At 35.9% G+C, this 13,165-nt stretch overlaps 1 long non-coding RNA gene across 4 annotated transcripts in view; it reads left to right on the forward strand.

Annotated features, from left to right (window-relative positions):
* The window catches only part of LOC105262501 (myb-like protein P), a 651,308-nt gene extending 639,109 nt beyond the window's left edge, over positions 1 to 12,199 (forward strand). For all 4 annotated transcript variants that reach the window (XR_009344004.1, XR_009344006.1, XR_009344005.1 and 1 more), the window contains one exon: positions 9,095 to 12,199. This is a non-coding gene — a long non-coding RNA (myb-like protein P). The remainder of the gene's footprint in view (positions 1 to 9,094) is intronic.
* Positions 12,200 to 13,165: the final 966 nt, after the last annotated feature.

Here is a 13,165-nt window from a genome sequence, read left to right on the forward strand (position 1 = left end):
TAAATGTGTTACAATTTCGATTTGGGTAAACCGATAAAGCTAGAATTTTAAAATTAAGAATTATGACAACTATTTCATTCTAGGACTGAAGAATGTAGGAAAATTTGGAAATTCGTACTTATGTGTACAAAACATTACTATATTTGGTACAATTTACATTTTGGCAGAACCGATAGAGATTCAGAAATTTGGAAATAAGATTTCAATTGGATTGTGTGATGTAGGTAATTGAGGAAATTTGTACTTCTAGCACATATAAGCTAATAGAGCTGAAATCCTGAAATTTGGAATTAAGATTACTGTTGGAGTGTAGGATTGGGGTATGTAGGAACATTAGGTAATTCATACTTATGTGTACCAAATGGTACAGTTTGGGTTAGGGCGAACGAATGAAGCTGGAATTTTGAAATTCTTTGTTTGGGTTCCTGTTGGTTGCTGGCTTGGTTAATGTGTTTGGTGGTTTTGGTAATGTGTGCTTTATGTGCACGAAAAGTACCAGATTGTACTATATTTGGTACAAGTTTGAAATGTGTCCATTATTTGTACGAAAAACACAAAATAGTACTAAATTTGGCTTGGGTGAAGAGATAGTACCGGAATGGCAAAATTTGATGTTGAGGTCTCTATTGTATCTGGGATTGAGATATAGAGGTGGTTTTTGGAAATGTGTACTATAATCGTACGAAAAGTACTGAATGGTGCTATATTTGGTATTGGGTGAAGGGTTAGAAATAAATTTCCGAAATTTGATTACTGATGGTATCTGTGTTTGCGATATGGAGGTGGTTTGGAAATACGTCCAATACTCGTACGAAAAGTACTAAATAATACTAAATTTGATATTGGGTGAAGGGATAGAGCTAGAATCCCGAAATTGGACATTGAGGTCTCTGTTGGTATCTTGTATTGAGATATGTAGGAGGTTTTGGAAATGTGTACTATAATTGTACAAAAAGTACCAAATGGTACCAAATTTTGTATTTAGTGAAAGAATAGCGCTGAAATTCTAAAAGTTAATGTAGATGTCACTGTTGGTGGCTGTGGTTAAGATATGGTGGTGGTTTTTGAAATATGTGCTTGTACGAAAAGTAGCAAATAGTACCAAGTTTGGTATTGGGTGAAAGAATAGGGCTAAAATTCTGAAATTTCGCTGTTGGTTTGGGGACGTTGAAATTATTGTGGACAGGGAAATTTGAAATGGGGCCATTGTACAAAGGGTTTACTTTAATATCGTCCTTGGTAAACTTCAGAATGAAAGATTTTCAAGGGTTTTTAGGGTAAAAGGTAAATATTTTCCTAATCTTCTTTCCGAAGAAGGAAAACCTTAAATAATATTAAGAACCATCAGAGTCTGAAAATTTAGTACGAAACTTAAGAAATTGTACATTTTGAGTACTAAACAGGCCTAACACAAACTGATGAAACGAATCTAAAGTTTTTAAGATGTCCGTCAAGATAAATTTAAATTTAATTAGCAAAGACACAAACCAAGGTGATTTTTTCTCCGGTTCACAAAGGGTTAATAAAGAGAGAGAGAGAGAGAGAGAGAGAGAGAAAGAGAGAGAGGGAGAGATAGAGAGAGGGAGTAGTAAACCAGAGAAAATTAAAGGTAAACTAAATTATATTAGTTTTCATCAAGTTTCATAATTTTCCCTACAAATTTCAAATTTAAAATGAAATCGCTAAATAAACACCTAATTAAAATTTACGTTGAAAAACTTTGAAACCCTTAACTCTACATTTAAACCGAGAATAAAATATTTAAAAATGAAGCGGTGTCGAGGCTGGGCACAAATGAAAGATCTCGAGGAGTACTTTCCGAATCTGTGGACCTTATAGTCAAAAAGAATTTCAGACTTAGGAATTTTTTGCATTTTCTGAAGAATTATCGCTCAATTTTAGGGAAATTGCAGATAAAAGGGTCCACAGAACAGAAACTAAAAATGAAGCGGTGTCGAGGCTGGGCACAAATGAAAGGTCTCGAGGAGTACTTTCCGAATCTGTGGACCTTATAGTCAAAAAGAATTTCAGACTTAGGAATTTTTTGCATTTTCTGAAGAATTATCGCTCAATTTTAGGGAAATTGCAGATAAAAGGGTCCACAGAACAGAAACTAAAAATGAAGCGGTATATATAGATGTATATGTATATAATTACTTTTTATTTTTGAAAATTAACGTATTAAAAAAAAAAAAAAATAAATAAATAAATATTTTTTTTTTTTTATACGTTCATTTTCAAAAATAAAAAAGTAATTTTTGTTCTGTATCAAAGTATGAATTTGAAAATAAAAATTAAATATTTGAAATAAAAAAATTAAATTAAAATTAACTTAGTGCAGAATAAGCATAAACGAAATAATGGCCCATGCGTACAAAAATATATGTTTTCCAACACCGGAATGCACTCTTCTGGCGCAGCATTTTCTTAAAACAAAACAAAATTCCTAAAAAAAATAGTAACGTTCGCATTTTGGGAGCGCGCACTTAGTTCTTTGTCTCCTCACAAACACTTTACGCAGGATCGTGTTTCTCTTTCCCACTCTCTCTCTCTCCCTCTTCACGACTCTGCTATACATGAAGAACATTTGTTAAATTTTTCGGTTTTTTGTAAAAGCTTTTAGAGCTTTCCTCAGTGAGAGCAAATGTAAAGCTAAAATCAAATCTAACAAATTCAATTCGAACTTCGAGAAATAGTGAGAGCATTGATTGGAGTTAAAATTGAACCGAAGGTAATATACATGCACTGACAAAAAATTGTTGAATTCAAATTATAAATACAGAAAATACAAAAATAATTGCAACACGTTTTTAATTAATTTCTAAATTTGTGCCCAGCCTCGACACCGCTTCATTTTTAGTTTCTGTTCTGTGGACCCTTTTATCTGCAATTTCCCTAAAATTGAGCGATAATTCTTCAGAAAATGCAAAAAATTCCTAAGTCTGAAATTCTTTTTGACTATAAGGTCCACAGATTCGGAAAGTACTCCGCGAGACCTTTCATTTGTGCCCAGCCTCGACACCGCTTCATTTTTAGTTTCTGTTCTGTGGATGCTTTTATCTGCAATTTCCCTAAAATTGAGCGATAATTCTTCAGAAAATGCAAAAAATTCCTAAGTCTGAAATTCTTTTCGACTATAAGGTCCACAGATTCGGAAAGTACTCCTCGAGACCTTTCATTTGCGCCCAGCCTCGACACCGCTTCATTTTTAGTTTCTGTTCTGTGGACCCTTTTATCTGCAATTTCCATAAAATTGAGCGATAATTCTTCAGAAAATGCAAAAAATTCCTAAGTCTGAAATTCTTTTCGACTATAAGGTCCACAGATTCGGAAAGTACTCCTCGAGATCTTTCATTTGTGCCCAGCCACAACACCGCTTCATTTTTAAATATTTTATTCTCGGTTTAAATGTAGAGTTAAGGGTTTCAAAGTTTTTCAACGTAAATTTTAATTAGGTTTTTATTTAGCGATTTCATTTTAAATTTGAAATTTGTAGGGAGAATTATGAAATTTGATGAAAACAAATATAATTTAGTTTACCTTTAATTTTCTCTGGTTTACTACTCCCTCTCTCTATCTCTCCCTCTCTCTCTCTCTCTTTATTAACCCTTTGTGAACCGGAGAAAAAATCACCTTGGTTTGTGTCTTTGCTAATTAAATTTAAATTTATCTTGACGGACATGTTTTTAAGGTGGACTGTTCCCGGACGAAGTACCGGGTACTAACTATTTTAAATATACAGGGTGATTCGGATTGGTATCCGGAGATTTTGGTGGTCATTGTGCTCTAGAAATGAAGCTAGGAACCTCATTTTGTAACCATTCTCGGGTGACGCGTGCTGAGTCCTGTTGGAATGTCCAAGGTCTGCGCCAAAATGTTTGCATGCCCATGGCTTTAATATACCCTCCAGAATACACATTTTCAACTGACCTCTTTGACAAGTAAACACGATCATTCTGTTTGTTTACAAACTGCTGGACAACAAATATTTTCTCATCGGAGAAAACCAACTTCGGCAGTTCTCCACTTTTGGCCAAGCGAAGCAACTCTTTAGCTCTTTTGAATCTATTTTCTTTCCGTTGCGGTGTAAGTTCTTGCACTTTTTTGAATTTCAATGACTTTACCCCGAGCTCATTTTTCAATATTTGCCGAATGGTATATTGCGATGTGCTCACCTCACGAGCCATTTTTCGGCCACTGCGATGCGGTTTCGATCAAGTCGCTTCTTTACTTTTCGAACCATTTCTGCTGATGTTGCTGTTTTCTTCCGTCCACTTCTTTGACGTCGGAAATAATTTTAACAGCTGTCGGACTAGTGGTTTGAAAATTACAGCAGCCTGAAGTTGGTTGCAGTTTTTTCATCTCACCCTGTATTTGTTGTTAACCAAGTTATGGCTTATTTGCTCAAAGAGTTTCCATCAAAATAGTTATTTTTCAATTTTTTTTTTTGTAATTTCTTGTTGCACACTTCCGCACACAGTGCACACTTCCAAAACAGATTTCATTTTCGTTGATGTTTCGGCTGACATTTCCTTTTCAAGCGTTAGTTTTTGTCGCCATAGTTGTTGTTTTTGTTGTTGCTGCTGCTGCTATTCTTGTTATTTACAGCTATTGATGTCGAGCTTTGTAGTATTGCATTAATTAATTATCCGATTTTTGTATCACAGCGACCGACACCCGTTGCCTTGCCGGGATGGTTGGATGGCTCACCGCCTGCCTGCTTGCCGCTGTTCGATGATTATCTTTTATAATAAAATAATTTCATTAATTATGTGTAATACGTAAATGTACCGGTTTTATTGCTGTAACAACAACTGTAACAACAATACCCCATCATCGACAGCTGTGTAGAACAACATTATTTGAAATAAAATATCACATCATTGGTATTGGCGTATTCATTCACTCTTTCATTCCAAAGACAGATCCGTTAATTATTGTCGGCAAGATACTACGTTAGAGTTTGAATTTTTGGTACACTCTCATATAACGGAATTTCCTAATATTATGGATATTGAGGATAAAATTTTTGGCCACAATGCAAGTTTTCATGATGATGGAGAGCAACAACTGTTTGGTCTGGTCATTTGACCTATTTTTACTGGCTTACAAAATATTTTTTAAAAGTCTATCGGCCAATCGATATTTTTTTCAAAGACTAATGGTCAAGAATTATGAAAAAAAAAAAAAAATAAAAAACCTTTTCAAGGGCTTTCTTTTTGTGAATTATGTTTTTTACAATATTTTCAAACTATTTTAAAAGTATTTGTTTGAGGAAGCCTCAAAAATCCCAAAATCAAAAAAAAAAAAAAAATTGAAAAACCTCCAACCTCAAATTGTGATGTTTTTAAAAATATTTTTCAAGAATATAGTTTTATATACTTCTAAGACTTTAAGAGGGATTTAATCGTAAAAACATTCTCACATTTTTTCATGGACTTTCAGACCGAAAAGCTTAGATTCTTTGTAAATCGTGTAGTTTTTCAACATATATTCCAGTGATAGGATTTTTAAGCGATATTTTTCAGGTGATTTTTAGTCCACGAACCGATGAGATTTAAGGGTATCTGACCAAGAAATATAATTTTTTAATGTATTTTCAGTGGTATTGGTACATCGTAATATTATTATCAAACTTTGATCGAGCTCGGAGATGGGCAATATCGGTCTACTCCTTCTGGTACCTCCCCCACAAAATGTCAACATTTTCAAAGAAAAAAGTTACTGCAAAGGGTCTAAATTTAGATTAATTTTAATTCATATAAAATGTGATGTAAGAGCCCGTTTTTTTTTATCAAATTACACACATCACAATGTTTTTATTAATCCACGGTCTGGCGTGAATATGGAATATATCGATCCATTCCTTCCGGTACTTTCCCCACAAAAGGTAAAAATTTTGAATATTCAAATTTTGAATACGAAATTAACAACCGATTCCATTCAGACTTGGCAAATCTTAATATTTCCATCAACACAAGATCTCTTATAAAGATGGTCCGATCTATACCATTTCTTCTGCTACTTCCCCCATATAGGGTTCCAAATATTTTTGCTAACGCAAGATCTGTTGTGAAGAAGATATATATCTGCCAACCACTTCTGGTACCTCACCCACAAAGAGTCGCTATTTCCAATACTTGGATCTGTCATAACGTGTGAAATAGATCGGCGATTCTTTACAACTTGCTTTAGCAACATATCTTTATTTTTTGTAAACAAGTCTCAGTCGATATTCCGACAGATATGTACCCTTAGTATTTGAATGTTATTATTATTAACAATGTTGACCAATTTGGAATAGTGGTACCAAAAGGAGTGAACCGGTATCCTATTAGGGGATGCGAAGATGAAACAAAAATTGAATACTACACATCTATTGAGAGTTAGTGGCATTCAAAATGTTTATTTTTTGGGGGGAGGTAGATGGAAGAGTCATTCGCCTAGTATTTCCCATGGTGGCTCCTTACAAAGGCATTTGCAGTGATTTCCCACGTTAAGAGACTTATTATTCAACTGGTAGGCCTTTTGTGGGGAAGGTACTAGAAGAAGTGGACCAATATAAGCCATTTTCGCACATAACCCAATTCTTATCATAGTTCTGTCATGAGGCAAGCTTAAACTATGTAGGGTACTTTCTGCGTTCTTTATGCGATTTTCCTTTATTTTCAAACTTTGGCTAGAGTCGATTGGTGTACCTAAAAATTGTCCATTTTCATTATTGCATTTAAATATTGGCAAAAATATCTCCGAAATATATATAAGTTTGGTCAAAATGGTTCAATGAACCAAATTTGGACAAATTTGGTTAATCCCTGCGAGGCTTATCGTGCGCAGAGGCAGACAGACGGACGAAGACAAGGACATGATCTCGCCCAAAGAAACCTAGTGTGATATGATATACAGTTTGTCACACAATCAATTTGTTTCTTAAGATTTCACTCTTCATAGCATTAAGACATCGGAAGACAGCTATGTAAAGTAGAGAAATTGCAATTCTTGCCTATATTCAAAGAGTGAAGTACTCTGAACTGTATTTAAAAAAGGGGCAAAAAAAAAACAAAAATAAAATATCTATAAATCCCCCATTTCGGTAGGGTCGGTTGTAAGGTAAAAAAGAAATTTTCAAGTCATATTATGTTAAATTAGGATTTAATTAAAAAAACAAAGACTAGAAGGGTTATCCTCTCAAACACAAAAGAAAGTTTAAATAAAACAAGTAAAAAAGTTGTAAGTTCGGCAGGCCAAACTTTGAATACCCTCTACCATTTGATACAAATTTGGCAATTTTCAAAAATATAAAATCCGTTAAAAATTCTGTTAAAATCTCAAAAATACCGAATGTAGCCGTATATTAGGGTCTTTTGTCACAAACTATTACAATATTCAAATGCGAAACTCAAAAAAAAATCTGTTTATAATGTAAATCATAAAAATACACAATTTAGGGAGGTACCATGGGGGTTATAAAACGTGGACCTGCACAGACAATTTTATGGTATAGGCTGTAGTATCCATTACGAACTTCAAATACAAAATTTGAAATAATTCCGGTAAATAATGTCGCTAAAATCATCAAAATACCGAATATCGGGCTATAAGAAGACGTGGACCTGCACAGACAATTGACTGTCATAGGCTGTAGCATTCATACGAACTTCACATGAGAAATTTGAAACAATTCAGGTAAATAATGTCGTTAAAATCATCAAAATACCCAATATCGGGGGGTACCGTTATATGGGGGCTATTCGAAGACGTGGACCTACATGACCTATTTTCTATTTTATGATGTAGTATCTATTACGAACTTCAAATACCAAATTTTAAAAAATTCTGGTAAATAATGTCGCTGAAATCATCAAAATACCGAATATCGGGGGGGTACCGTTACAGGGGGCTATACGAAGACGTGGACCTACATGACCCATTTTCTGTTTTATGCTGTAGTATCTATTACAAACTTCTAATACCAAATTTGAAACAATTCCGGTAAATAATGTCGCTAAAATCGTCAAAATACCGAATATCGGGAGGTACTGTTATATGGGGCTATTAGAAGACGTGGACCTAAATGGCTCATTTTCTGCCTTAGGATGTAGTATCCATTACGAACTTCAAATACCAAATTTGAAACAATTCCGGTAAATAATGTCGCTAAAATTATCAAAATACCGAATATCGGGAGGTACCGTTATATGGGGGCTATTCGAAGACGTGGACCTAAATGGCTCATTTTCTGCCTTAGGATGTAGTATCCATTACGAACTTCAAATACCAAATTTGAAACAATTCCGGTAAATAATGTCGCTAAAATCATCAAAATACCGAATATCGGGAGGTACCGTTATATGGGGGGTATACGAAGACGTGGACCTACATGGCCAATTTTCAATACCAAAAGTTCTGCAGACTTAATACGCATTTGAGTAAAATATTATCAACCTACTTCATTTCGTTTGAAAGCTAGAGTGATTTCCACAGACGGGTCAAAAATGTATATTTCGAGGTGTTACAAACGGAATGACAAACTTAATATACCCTCCATACTATGGTGGAGGGTATAAAAATATATTTTGTCAATAGCCATAATATTAGCTAGGTTCCGGTTGGCGATACTTTTATCTTTTTTTTTTTAAGAACACCATTTAAAAAAATTTTATATTTTTCCTTTTTTCTTTTCATATTATACTCTTATCATTCTCATCCTTATGAAATGTGGCGTAATCTAACATTATCCTCTTTAACTTTTTGAATAAGACGAAAGAAAAACAAACCACAACAACAGAAAAATACGGAAAAAAATACCCTAAGTATATTTATTGGCTTAATGGCATATCTATCTATCTATTGTCCACTTTAAGGTTATTTGTTCGAGCGTTGTTTGATGTTTGTTCACTTGAAAAAACATTGGCGAAGAAATCGAAAAAGAAAAACAAAATCTTATTGAGAATTGAGATAATAATTGGGGGGGGGGGGGGGGGGGGAATTGTTTTATTTTTTTGAGAAATTGAAATGTAAATATGCAATTGATGATAAATTGAAAACTTATCTCTGTTTCTCTCTCTCTCTCTCTTTCTTTGTTTCTTTTCAGATATAATTATTTACTTTTTGCATGTAAATAGTAAAATAAAAACGTACCACACACACACACATAGGCGGGGACCCCAAGTGAAGTCGTGGAGAGTCAACAATTGAATGGTAGAAAGGAATGAAGTTCTACCATAACTAAATTGATAAATAGCAGCCAAGACGACATACCTATCTACCTAACTACATATGGTAACGTTTTGTCCAAAATAAACAGAAACACAGCCAATAAGAAAAAGAAAAAAAAACAATTATTGTAAATAAACAGCGAAATAAACAAAAAAAAAATTGGAAAAAAAAGTCCCCAAGAACTAAGAAAAACCTGGTACCATATGCCGCCGCAATGGAAATCATTGGCATGCACAAGAAAATCATGTCGTTGTTGTTTTTGGTGATATTGAAAAATCAATGTAAACAACAATTTGATGATTAAAACGACAATGTCTCCTACTGATCGGAACAACAACACCAAGTGTATTAACGATCTTTGGCAGAGAAACCAACATCAAATAACCCGTATAGCGGCATTGTCATCGGCGGCAATGTCAATGTGGTTTATTCCTAACAATAACAAAAACAACAAGAATAAGAATACGAATACGATTACCAATACCACCGCAAACATTACCACCAATAACGCCAACAACAGGTCAACTTTATCATCAACCTCCGCGACGGCGTTTCACTGCAGTTTACCAGCGCCTTTGCTGTTCTCCTCATCAACGCTGTTGCTCTTCCTTTTGTTGTTGGTGTGTGCTGCCACGGATAGGTGGTGTTTGTAGATATCCAAACAACACCAAGAACACCAGAACACCCTAGCACACATTTCTAAACAAAAACAAAAGATAAACACAGAAAACGAACGCCAAGCTGGCGGGCGGGCGACCAGACCGGCAGTCCAACAGAGACTTCAATTGAAAATTTCGATTAAACACGGGGTGTTGGGTTTTTGCGTTCATTTCCTTACAAAACTCAAGCGTGTTAACAACACAAACCAAAAATTACGCTCTGAGCGAGTGAGCGAGCGTACATACGTTTTTCCGCGGAAAATCCAAAACAAGAAAAACAGAATCGAAATACATTTTTGAATGTTCAGGAAAAAATACAACAACAACAAAAATAAAACAAGAACAGGATTTGTTGCAGCTTTCAAGTGAAAGAGGAGATTTGCTGTTGGTGGTGCCAACCACACAGCTCCGTACCAAAGGAGGAGACAATTAAATGATGTCATGTTATCGGTTGGACAGCATCTACAACAACAGCAACAACAACAAGCAACAAACACAGCTGCTAATCAACAAGTAACAACAAAAACAACAACATAATCAACATTGCAATTTGGCAAACATTGGGGCTTAATAACAAGCAAGTGGCGCCCAACCTAAGAACTTTTGAAACCCCTTGCAATTTTGTGAAAAAGTGACGCCTATTAAAAACCAAGTGGCGCCCAACGTAAAAACTTTTGAAACCCCTTGCAATTTTGTGAAAAGAGTGACGTTCATTAAAAACCAAGTGGCGCCCAACGTGTAAAGTGAAGCCACCTTACAATTTTCAAAAAATTATTACATATTAAGAAGTGGCGCCCAACGTGTCAACTTTTGAAACCCCTTGCAATTTAACAGAAAAAGTTACGCCTATTAAAAACCAAGTGGCGCCCAACGTGTAAAGTGAAGCCACCTTACAATTTTCAAAAAATTTGGGCATATTAAGAAGTGGCGCCCAACGTGTGAACTTTTGAAACCCCTTGCAATTTGACAGAAAAAGTGACGCCCATTAAAAACCAAGTGGCGCCCATCGTGTAAGGCGAACTCCTCTTACAATTTTGCAAAACATCAGTGCTTATTAACCAACCAAGTGGCGCCCAACGTGCCAGCCAACAGCCAGCATCTAATCTAATGGAATATAATGATGGATATAAAAATGAACAACAATAGCTTTCAAAGCATTCGGAGTAGCAACAGCAGCAACTACATTAGCCCAACTACTAGCAGTGGTACGGGACATAAATCCCCACTCGAGAGACAGGATTTCAGGCAACAACCATACCAATGTCCAAAAAGACTTAACAAAAGCCGGGAAAAATTAACATCACACATCTCTGCCGAGCTCTCACCTCCATCAAGGCGATGTCCTTCTCCTCCCGCCCATCCTCCTCTCAAATTAGTAACATTAAATGAAATCTGTCCAAAAAATGGCTGTACATGTCAGTGTTTTCAGGGCGGCTTCTGTGAGCATGGCAGTTTTGTGGCCAGCGGCCAGGAAGTTGCAACTCGTATAGTCAGGAGGACAATGGGGAGAGATGGAGAACATGCGACAACATTAAACAGCGGGAAATGTGGCAATATAGAAGAAGAACAACAACAGAGTAGGAGAACATGTCCCACTCAGCAAAACCTGCAACACCCTGATGATGAAAAGCAGCAACAAGAGCCACAACGACTAGCAAAATATCGACTGAGTAACAGCAACTGGAACAGCAGCAGTAGTAGCAGGACAGCACCAAGCTTGAATAGTGGCTGTTACAACATTTCAAATACCACCACCAACAACAGCATTATTAGCCATAAACAAGAAGAAGACGAAGCAGTGGATTTCCATAAAACAACATCTGCAGCCAGTAGAGAGCCAGCGAATTGTTGGAGTTGGTGGTGTTGGTCAAACAGGGAAAGCAATTTGCCATTAAGGACCCTGGGATGCGGACAACAAGTAGGCCATATAACCACAACAGAAGGAGGAACAACAACATCATCATCGTCCTTACAATCTACAAAGCTTTATCCTGCTAAACAACAACAACATGGGCAGTCCAACAAAAGCCTTAAATGCAAAACAAAGTCACCCTCATCGACATCAGCATCGTCAACTCGGCCAAAATGCTTCTCATCATCGTCGTCCTCATCATCGTCATCATTGTCATCGATAACACAAGCCATGGCCGGCATCTACAACAACATTATTAGGCATTTTGGCCTACAGCTATGTTGTCTCCTGCTGTTACGGCTAACAATGATTACCAGTGCTGTGGCGGTTGGCATGGATGCGGCAAATGGAAATCTTACGGATTTGGGTAGTCCGGGTATGTAAAAATGTTTTTCCTTCTTCTTTTTCCTTTGACTTCACAAGATTTACAGCAACAACAACAACAACATTCCGAAAAAAAAAAAAAAAAACTAAAAACAAAAATAAACCTTAAATGAAAATGACATATTAACAACATAATCAAGTTGCGACTTAACCCCTTCTCTTGACCAAACGTCTTCCCACCCCCAAACATCCCCTCAAAGCAAAATCAAAATAATTCCCCAAATTCTCTAACCCCACCCTCATTTCTTTTACACACTCACATGGAAAATAAAGTTGTTTATGTTATGTGTGTTTGTGATTGTTTATATGTGTTGGTGTGTGGGGGTGTGAGTTTTGTTTATGTGGCCCCCCAACTGATTTCAGCAATTTTTCTAATATTATGTTTTGCCACTTCCTTTTTAACGGTTTTCTAGTTTCCTTTGGTCTTTGTTGGGTTTCGGTTGTTTGGCCGAAGGCCATAAAACTTCAGAGTGAGTTGTCAATATGTTAAAGGATTAAAGTAGGTGGTGGATGGATTAGTTTCTTTTGTATCAAGTTTTTGATTTTAGAACTAGTGTCTCGGTGAGGCAGATTTTGGATTCAATAATCTTCATAACTGAGATTTCAGGAATATCCAATTGCGGAACTAGAAAAAACAACCACAGAAAATTATCACCCCGAAGTATGGATCAGAGACCCTAGAACAAGAAAAACAACAATTTGAAAATATTGGGGCTTAAAAACGAGCAATTGGCGCCCAACATGTAAACTGAAAATATTTCATTGAAAAGGCAAAAAACATTTGATAGCTCGAATTATGGCTTCTAGACCCTCCATGATGTATACCGATACTCATATCTCAATGACAAAAATTTGAAATTATGGAGGCTTAATAACGAGCAAGTGGCGCTCAACTTGTGAACTGAAAATATTACACGGAAAAAACAAAAACCAAACGTTTTGACACCTCGATATATTGATCCTAGGTCCACCATTAAATATACCAATATCA

The sequence above is a fragment of the Musca domestica genome, unplaced genomic scaffold, assembly GCF_030504385.1.
Source record: "Musca domestica strain aabys unplaced genomic scaffold, Musca_domestica.polishedcontigs.V.1.1 72, whole genome shotgun sequence".
NCBI lineage: Eukaryota > Metazoa > Arthropoda > Insecta > Diptera > Muscidae > Musca > Musca domestica.